Genomic DNA, 8,197 nt, shown 5'->3' with positions numbered 1-8,197 from the left:
TATTGTTCACAACGTGGTGGGCTCTGTACTCAGACTAAGGATAAGCAGTGAACAAAGACAAAAGTCCAGTCCCAGGCTGGGCGTGGTGGCTCATGCCTGTAATCTCAGCACTTTGGGAGGCCGAGGCGGGCGGATCACGAGGTCAGGAGGTCGAGACCAGCCTGGCCAATATGGTGAAATCCCATCTCTACTAAAAATACAAAAATTAGCCAGGCGTGGTGGCGTGCGCCTGTAGTCCCAGCTACTCGGGAGGCTGAGGTAGAAGAATTGCTTGAATCCAGGAGGCGGAGGTTGCAGTGAGCTGAGATCACGCCACTGCACTCCAGCCTGGGCAGCGGAGTGAGACTCTGTCTCCAAAAAAAAAAAAAGGAAAAGAAAAAAAGTCCAATCCCTGTCCTCATTCCAATGTGGGGGCACGAAATGGGCTCCTTCTTTGCTGTCCCACTCCTACAGGCTTTTGGGACCTGTTTGAGTTTCTTGTCGCCATCCCACCTCTGCTGAGTGGATGAGCAGGGGGAGGTGGGTCGTGGTGGGGAGGGATGGTTCTGTCCCAACTCTTCAGTATTGAGGTTGAGCAAAGAGAACCTCAAACTTGGAGTCAGTTGGACCTGGGTCTGAATCCAGCCTTAGCCACTCCCTTGTTCTGTGACCTTGGTCCAGTCTCTTACCCTTGCCGGTCTGCTGTTTTCTCACTGGTTAAAGCAAAGAGCTTGAACTAGGGCAGTGTTTCCAACTCGTAGTTCCTTAGAGGAGCTGGAAGAAGCCACATGGAGGGTGTAGGGGGAGACAGAGGGGAGGCCAACCCCACCTTACCCACCCACATCCACTGCTTCACTCAGAACAGCCCTGCTTCCCTCTGTTTCATACATTGGGCTTCTATGATTAAGAGTCTGAGGCTGGGCACAGTGGCTCATGCCTGTGATCCCAACACTTTGGGAGACTGAGGCATGAGGAGCGCTTAAGCCCAGGAGTTCGAGACCAGTCTGAGCAACATGGCAAAACCCTGTCTCTACAAAATACAAAAAAAATTGGCCAGGCATGGTGGTGCATGCCTGTAGTCCAGCTACTCGGAAGGCTGAGATGGGAGGATTGCTGGAGACTGGAGAGGTTGAGGCTGCAGTGAACCATGATCGTGCCACTGCACTCCAGCCTGGGTGACAGAGTGAGACCCTGTTTCAAAAAAAGAAAAAAGAAAGAAAGAAAAAAAAGAGTTTGATAACCTCTTGGACTAGTTGATATCTAAGTTCTTCTTGGCCCTAAACATTTTAAGACTCCTTCCATGTCTTATTTGACCACCAGACTGTGAATTAGAAAAGGGCTGGTCGGCAGGGCGTGGTGGCTCAAGCCTGTAATCCCAGCACTTTGGGAGGCCAAGGCGGGCGGATCACGAGGTCAGGAGATCGAGACCATCCTGGCTAACATGGTGAAACCCCGTCTCTACTAAAAATACAAAAAAAAAAAAAAGAGTCTCACTTTGTCGCCAGGCTGGAGTGCAGTGGCACAATCTCGGCTCACTGCAACCTCTGCCTCCCAGGTTCAAGTGATTCCCCTACCTCAGCCTCCTGAGTAGCTGGGATTACAGGCACCCGCCACCATACACGGCTAATTTTTGTATTTTTAGTACAGATGGGGTTTAACCATGTTGGTCAAGCTGCCCTCGAACTCCTGACCTCAAGTGATCCACCAGCCTCAGCCTCTTAAAGTGCTGGGATTACAGGCGTGAACCACCGCACTCAGCCGCCCTCTGTATTCTTAACTTTTTTTTTTTTTTGAGATGGAGTCTTGCTCAGTCGCCCAGACTAGAGTGCAGTGGTGTGATCTCGGCTCACTGCAACCTCCACCTCCTGGGTTCAAGCGATTCTCCTGCCTCAGCCTCCTGAGTAGCTGGGATTACAGGTGTGCGCCAACATGCCCAGCTAATTTTTGTATTTTTAGTTGAGATGGGGTTTCACCATGTTGGTCAGGCTGGTCTTGAACTCCTGACCTCAGGTGATCCACCTGCCTCGGCCTCCCAAAGTGCTGAGATTACAGGCATGAGCCACCGTGCCCGGCCTGTATTCTTAACTTTGCATTCTTTATCTAGGAAGACCCCCCACCTCAGACGAGCTTCAGGCCCCACAATCCTGGATCTGCCCGTTGGGTCTTCGGTTTTCCCAACTGCAAAGAGAGAATAAAGGCTGTGAAAGGACTTCATAGATGTAAGATAATCTCTTTTATTTTTTAAATTTGTATTTATTTTTGAGACAGGGTCCTGCTCTGTTGCCCAGGCTGGAGTGCAGTGGCACAATCACAGCTTACTATAGCCTAGACCTCATGGGCTCAAGCGATCCTCCCATTTTAGCTTCCTGAGTAGTTGGGACTATAGGCGCATGCCACCACATCTGGCTAATTTTTCGTATTTTTTTTGTAGAGATGGGGTTTCGTCACGTTGCCCAGGCTGGTTGTGAACTCTTGGGCTGAAGCAATCACCCTGCCTTGGTCTCCCAAATTGTTGTGATTACAGGTATAAGTCAGTGCTCCTCGCCTATTTTTTAAATTAAATTTTATTTATTAATTTTTAAAAGACTAGTCAAGTGCAGTAGTGAGAAGGAGGGAAAGAATAGAACAAAGAGTTTGATCTGTAACTGATGGTGAATAATCAATTGAGATAATTCACTACTTTCAGGCCAGCATATTTTCATCTTTTTTTAGAGACAGGGTCTCACCGTGTTGCCAGGCTGGTTTCAAGTGATCCTCCTGCCTCGCTTCCCAAAGTGCTGGGCTAACAGGTGTGAGCCACCTCGCCTGGCCACTGATGATCTCTTTTATTCCTTTCAAAGTCCCCAGAGAAGAAAAAATGAAGAGGAAACATAAGGGACTTAGGGTTTCACAGCAAGTTGTGGCAAGCTGTGAGGTTGCAATCCAGGATAGGCCACTTGAAAGCTCCCCTTTCATATCACCTCCTGCCTTGAGTGCACACCTGTGCACGCAAAGGCACCTGCCTTTCCCAGGAACTCAGCCTCTGGCAGCCTGGAAGGCTCAGCTTTGCACTTCCGCCCGAACTGCTCCATGACCTCGAGGGGGCAGCAGACACCGTCTTTCCCTCACCCTGGCACCTGCTCATTCCAGTTTTCAGAGTCCCACATAGCCAGAATCTCAGCTCTCCCCAAACACCTCCATCAGCTCTCTCCTGCCCCTCCCTGCAAACAGCGAGTATCGCCTTCAAGTCCTGGCCTTGTCATGTTCTGGCTGTGTGATAGTGAGCAGATCACCTCACCGCCCTCTGCCTCATTTAACTCATCCATAAAATAGGGCAATCTTGTGAAAACAGGTCAGTGAAGCACCCGGCACGTATATAATACGTGTTGGTGTATATAATACACCAACAATCATTGACAGCCATTGCTGTTTCAACAAGGCCTTCCGGAGATGTCACCTCCCCTGGGAAGGGGTTCTCCTGATAGGATTGGCCCCTGCCCCACGCTGTGGCAAAGCCGAGGAACTCCTAGGCAGTGGGGCCTTTCAGGGCTCTTCAGTGTTCATTTGTTGGCATCCTCTGTGCCCATACATGGGCCCCTCCCTGGGCTGCAGTGTCTGACTTGGCTTTTTCTCCATCCCTACCAACCCCGATCTCTCCCTTGGAAGGGCTCTGCAACTTCATCCCCACCTCAATGTCTTCCTGAGGATTTTCCCCAATTTTCTTATCTTTTTTCTTTTCTTTTCTTTCTTTTTTTTTTTTGAGACAGAGTCTCACTCTGTTGCCCAGGCTGGAGTGCAGTGGTAGAATCTCGGCTCACTGCAACCTCTGTCTCCCAGGTTCAAGTGATTCTCCTGCCTCAGCCTCTTGAGTAGCTGGGATTACAGGCGCCCACCACCATGTCTGGCTAATTTTTTTCTATTTTCAGTAGAGACAGGGTATCACCATGGTTGGCCAGGCTGATCTCGAACTCCTGACCTCATGTGATCTGCCTGCCTCAGCCTCCCAAAGTGCTGGGATTATAGGCGTAAGCCACTGTGCCTGGCCCCAAATTTCAAATGCATTCTCCTGGAGAAGGGTTGCTGACCCACTGCCTACCGATTTTCACTGTCCCCTTACCCACCCCTAAATGACTGCCACACCCTAGTCCCCTCTATCTCAAAGACTCACTGACCATCCCCAAATGTCTCTTCCCCTGTGTCTTAACCCAGCATTTGAAGCCTTCCACAATTTGGTCTCATGATTCACCCTGTCCTTCAACTATCCCAGACCATTTTCTGTTCCCAGAGTACACCTTCACTATCCTACCTCTAAGCCTTTGTGCAGGCTGTTCCTCCACCTGGAATGCCCTCTCTCATTTCCATGTAGTAAATTAGTCCTTAATGTCCAGCTGGGAGGTCACCTCCTCCAGGCAGTCTTCCTTACTCCCTCAGATGGAGTCATTTTCCCCTCTGGGCTCTGGGCATACAATTGCTTTAGGGTCTTCCTCATAGGAAGCCGTGAGTAACAGCAGGAACATCCATTATCCACACTTTGCAAATGCCTTTCCCTTCTAGTATCATGGTCCTGGGAAAAGCAGCAGGGTGAGAGCCATTAACGCCTTTGACTGATGAGGAGACAGGCTAGGAGGAAGTCATAAGCCCCGTAAATGGTGGAGACAGGATTCAAACCCGAAACGGCCACACCCGCTGCCTTGGGCCTGAAAGTCCTCTCCCTCTCTACCATTTCTTGTGGCCTGGTCTTGTGACTCTCTGCCCCTTTGTCAGTCTCAACTTTTAATAATTCGCTCAATGAAGCGCTGCTGAAGGAACAGAGGCTCCCACGTGTGCACTTCCCCGCCCCCACCCTGTCTGTTCCTTGCCTTCTTTATCACCCACCTCAAGCCCATCTGAAGCTGGTGGGAGTGCCCAGGCTCTGACAGGATAAGGAATTCCTGGAGGTCCAGGCCTTCTCAGAGGAGCGGGGGGAGACACAAACAGGTTCTTTCCTCCACCCCCCAAGCTTATCAGCGCCCCACAGGCTCCGGGGAACTGAATGCTCAGCCAAGGGAGGAAAGCTGCCCCCTGCCTGTCACCTTCACACCCTCTATTACTTATTACCCCGTCTCTACTAAAAATACAAAAAAAAATTAGCTGGGCATGGTGGTCTGTGCCTGTAATCCCAGCTACTAGGGAGGCTGAGGCAAGAGAATTGCTTGAACCTGGGAGGCAGAGGTTGCAGTGAACTGAGATCATGCCACTGCACTCCAGCCTGGGCGACAGAGCAGGACTCCGTCTCAAAAAAAAAAAAAAAAAAGATATGACCTTGGGTTGCCACTTTAGCTCTCTGAGCCTCAGAAGCTCTTTAGAACATTTTTGGCTGTTAGGATTCAATAAGATAAAATGAGCAAATGCCTGTAAAAGAACCAGGATCGCTAAATGTGAGTGGCTTCTTCAAGAGGTCACTGCTGACGGGGGCATCTCAGGTAGCAAAGTGCTCCCTGCAGTCTGGGGATGGAGGCGAAGATTATGATGTCACTGGCAGAGGCCATGGGGCAGGGGGCCTGCAGTCCAGGGAGTGACAGCTTTCCCGCTTCAGTGACTGACAAAGCCACACAAGGCCTTCACCCACACAAGTGCACAAGTCACCTCAACGAGAAACACACACACAGGTGCCTGGGTGGAGGGGCCGTGGGACGGGGCAGAGCTCTCTAGGTCCCAGGGCCTGAGGCCCAGGGGACAACCTGTTTATAGGACACAGACAGACACAGATTCACACCCTCTATATAAACTCACAAACAGGGGCACACCCTCACAGGCACCAAAACACACCCCCCTACACATACACATACACAAATGCACAGAAACAGGAGATACAGGATCACAAGCATATTCCCAAAGGCACTCCCCACGCACAAATTCAGAAACGCAGAGCCCTCCCTAGCCACCACACACACACACACACACACACACACACACTTATCAGGCTGGGGCAGGCACTGGCACTGCTGAGTCACCCACAGGCAGCTCAGCCCAACAGAGCTAGAGCCACGTGGCTGCCCCAGCAGGGAGGGGGCAGGGCCCACAGCAGCTCTTTAGAATCACCCCATCCACCTGACTGCTGGGGTTTTCCTCTCCCTAGCCCTTTGATTGAGTCAGGGGTGGGGATGGGGTTGGGGGAGGAGCCACTGTTTGCAGAGGCCAAATCAAAAATTTCACAGCCTGCACTCTCCTGGGTGCAAGAGCACACGTGAGAGGAGTTAAAAAATACTACTAGATTAATTACTATTTGCAAATATATTTTCACATACTCTCATTTAACCATCACAACAGCTCTATATAAAGTTAGCACTATTATTAATCTCATTTTACCCCGGGGTTGGGGGCGGGTGCCTTGCCCCAAAGCCCAAAACCCAGACTCACCTGCCTCCAAATCCCTACCTCATAACCCCTGGGCAATACTGTCTGGTGGGCAGGTGTGATATAGGCAAGTGAAAGGTACATCAATGTGCTTGGGAGCCTGGTTGTCTCTGTGTGTGTGTGTGTGTGTGTGTGTGTGTGTGCGCGCGCGCGCGCGCGCCAGGCTTCCCCAGGGGATTCACAGGGATAGAGACTGAAAGGGTCTCAAGTGTCCTGATTTCTGGTCGAAGGATCCAACATTTCTCTAGTCCCTTGGAGCCCACCTCCCTCCATCAGAAAACATCTCCCCAGTCAAAGGGCTCAGTCTGACCCTCCTCTGCTAGACTATGGGCTCCTTGAAGGCAGGAACCAGGGCCCTGAAGCCTCAAACAGGACCTGATTCAGAGAAGTCCTCAGTGAATTTGGAGGGGGGGAGAGTCAGTCAATGTATGACTTTTAATTCAGTTATGTATCAATATAACAATAACATCAATAATTATAATAAATGCTAATGCTTATTGCATGCTTACCCTGGGACTGGCACTGTTCTTAGCACTTGACATGGATTCTTTCATTCAATTCTTGCCACAACCCTTGAGGAAAATACTTTTATTAACCCCACTTTGCAGAGGAGGAAACTGGCTTGGAGAGAGTTAGTAGCTCACCCAAAGTAACTCAATTAGGAAGTGGCAGCGTTGGGGATTGGAACACAGGAAGTCGAGTTACCCCATTTAGTAGGAAGATCACTACATTCAGAGGAAGGCCTTTGTCCTCAGCGAGCCTCAGTTTGCCATATTTGTCCAAAGAAAGGGTTAGTTTTCCACGGTGCTCTGGCCTGGAATATTCTATGATCCTATGATTCTGTGACGAAGAGCTTTTGAAGTGTCAGGGTTAGTTTTAAAATGAAAGAGGCCATTCTGCCGGGTGGTGAGCTTCCTGACATGGGCATATGTAAGCCAGCTCAGGCCTGAAATGGGAGGGAGGGGATGAGACTTCGGCCAGTGACCATGGAAGCGTTGATGGAGTGGACCATCAGGAGGGGAAAAGTCACTGAGAAGAGTGGCAAGGCGGGCACGACAGGATCCAGAACTCGCTTTTACGGAACGCCTACTGTGTACCAGACCTATGCTTGACATTTAACTTACATCGCTAATTCTCAGGAAAACATTGTAAGATTTATGGTTGACGAAATTCAGATCCAGAGAAGTGACTTGTTCAGGGTCACGCCGGACGAAGTGGTAGGACAGGCGATCCAGGTGAGTCTCCTCAGGGTCACTTCCCTAGATCCCCTCTGACCAACCCCTCTACCTATTACCCTTAGGAGCAGTACCACGTGTCAAATTGCTTCACACTTTTGTCATATGACGTCACACCAGTCAATCCAGGAACTCCCTGCCCTTCCCTCCCCTGACCTCTGGGGTCTATCAAAGCAGCCCCCGGCTCAGTGTCCCCGCCGGACGAGGCTACACCTGCAGCCCCCGCCCCTTCCCAACTGCGACTCTGGCACTCCTCTGCCCGGGCCTCCCCCTCCCCGCCCCGCTGATCGGCAGTTGCCTGCGCCAATCAGAGGGCCTAGCGGGCGGGGCGGGGCCTCACGATGGAGTTGCCCTGTCAGTGCAGGTGGAGGCCCCGGCGGGGCAAAGTGGCAGGAACCTCTTAAAGGGCGAGAGCGGCGCGGAGCCAGAACGCGGTCGGCCCGGTCCCCGCCGCACCCAGCCCAGGTGAGCCTGGACCACCTGGGGGGCGACCCTCGGTCCCCGGGAGGGACGGGGTGAGGGACAGAAGAACCTACCCCCAAGGGCTCGGACCGTCCCGGGAGAGGCGAGACCGGGGTCGAAGGGTCCAGGGCTGAGGGGTCCAGCGG

General features: G+C 51.5%; 1 protein-coding gene across 1 annotated transcript in view; it reads left to right on the top strand.

Annotated features, from left to right (window-relative positions):
• The first annotated feature begins 7,919 nt into the window (after positions 1 to 7,919).
• The window catches only part of EPB41 (erythrocyte membrane protein band 4.1), a 231,737-nt gene continuing 231,459 nt past the window's right edge, over positions 7,920 to 8,197 (top strand). The window contains exon 1 of the mRNA XM_063593500.1: positions 7,920 to 8,054. The gene's annotated coding sequence lies outside the window, so the exon portion shown is untranslated. The remainder of the gene's footprint in view (positions 8,055 to 8,197) is intronic.

The sequence above is a fragment of the Pan paniscus genome, chromosome 1 (assembly GCF_029289425.2).
Source record: "Pan paniscus chromosome 1, NHGRI_mPanPan1-v2.0_pri, whole genome shotgun sequence".
Lineage (NCBI taxonomy): Eukaryota > Metazoa > Chordata > Mammalia > Primates > Hominidae > Pan > Pan paniscus.
This window is presented reverse-complemented; position numbering and strand designations above follow the sequence as displayed.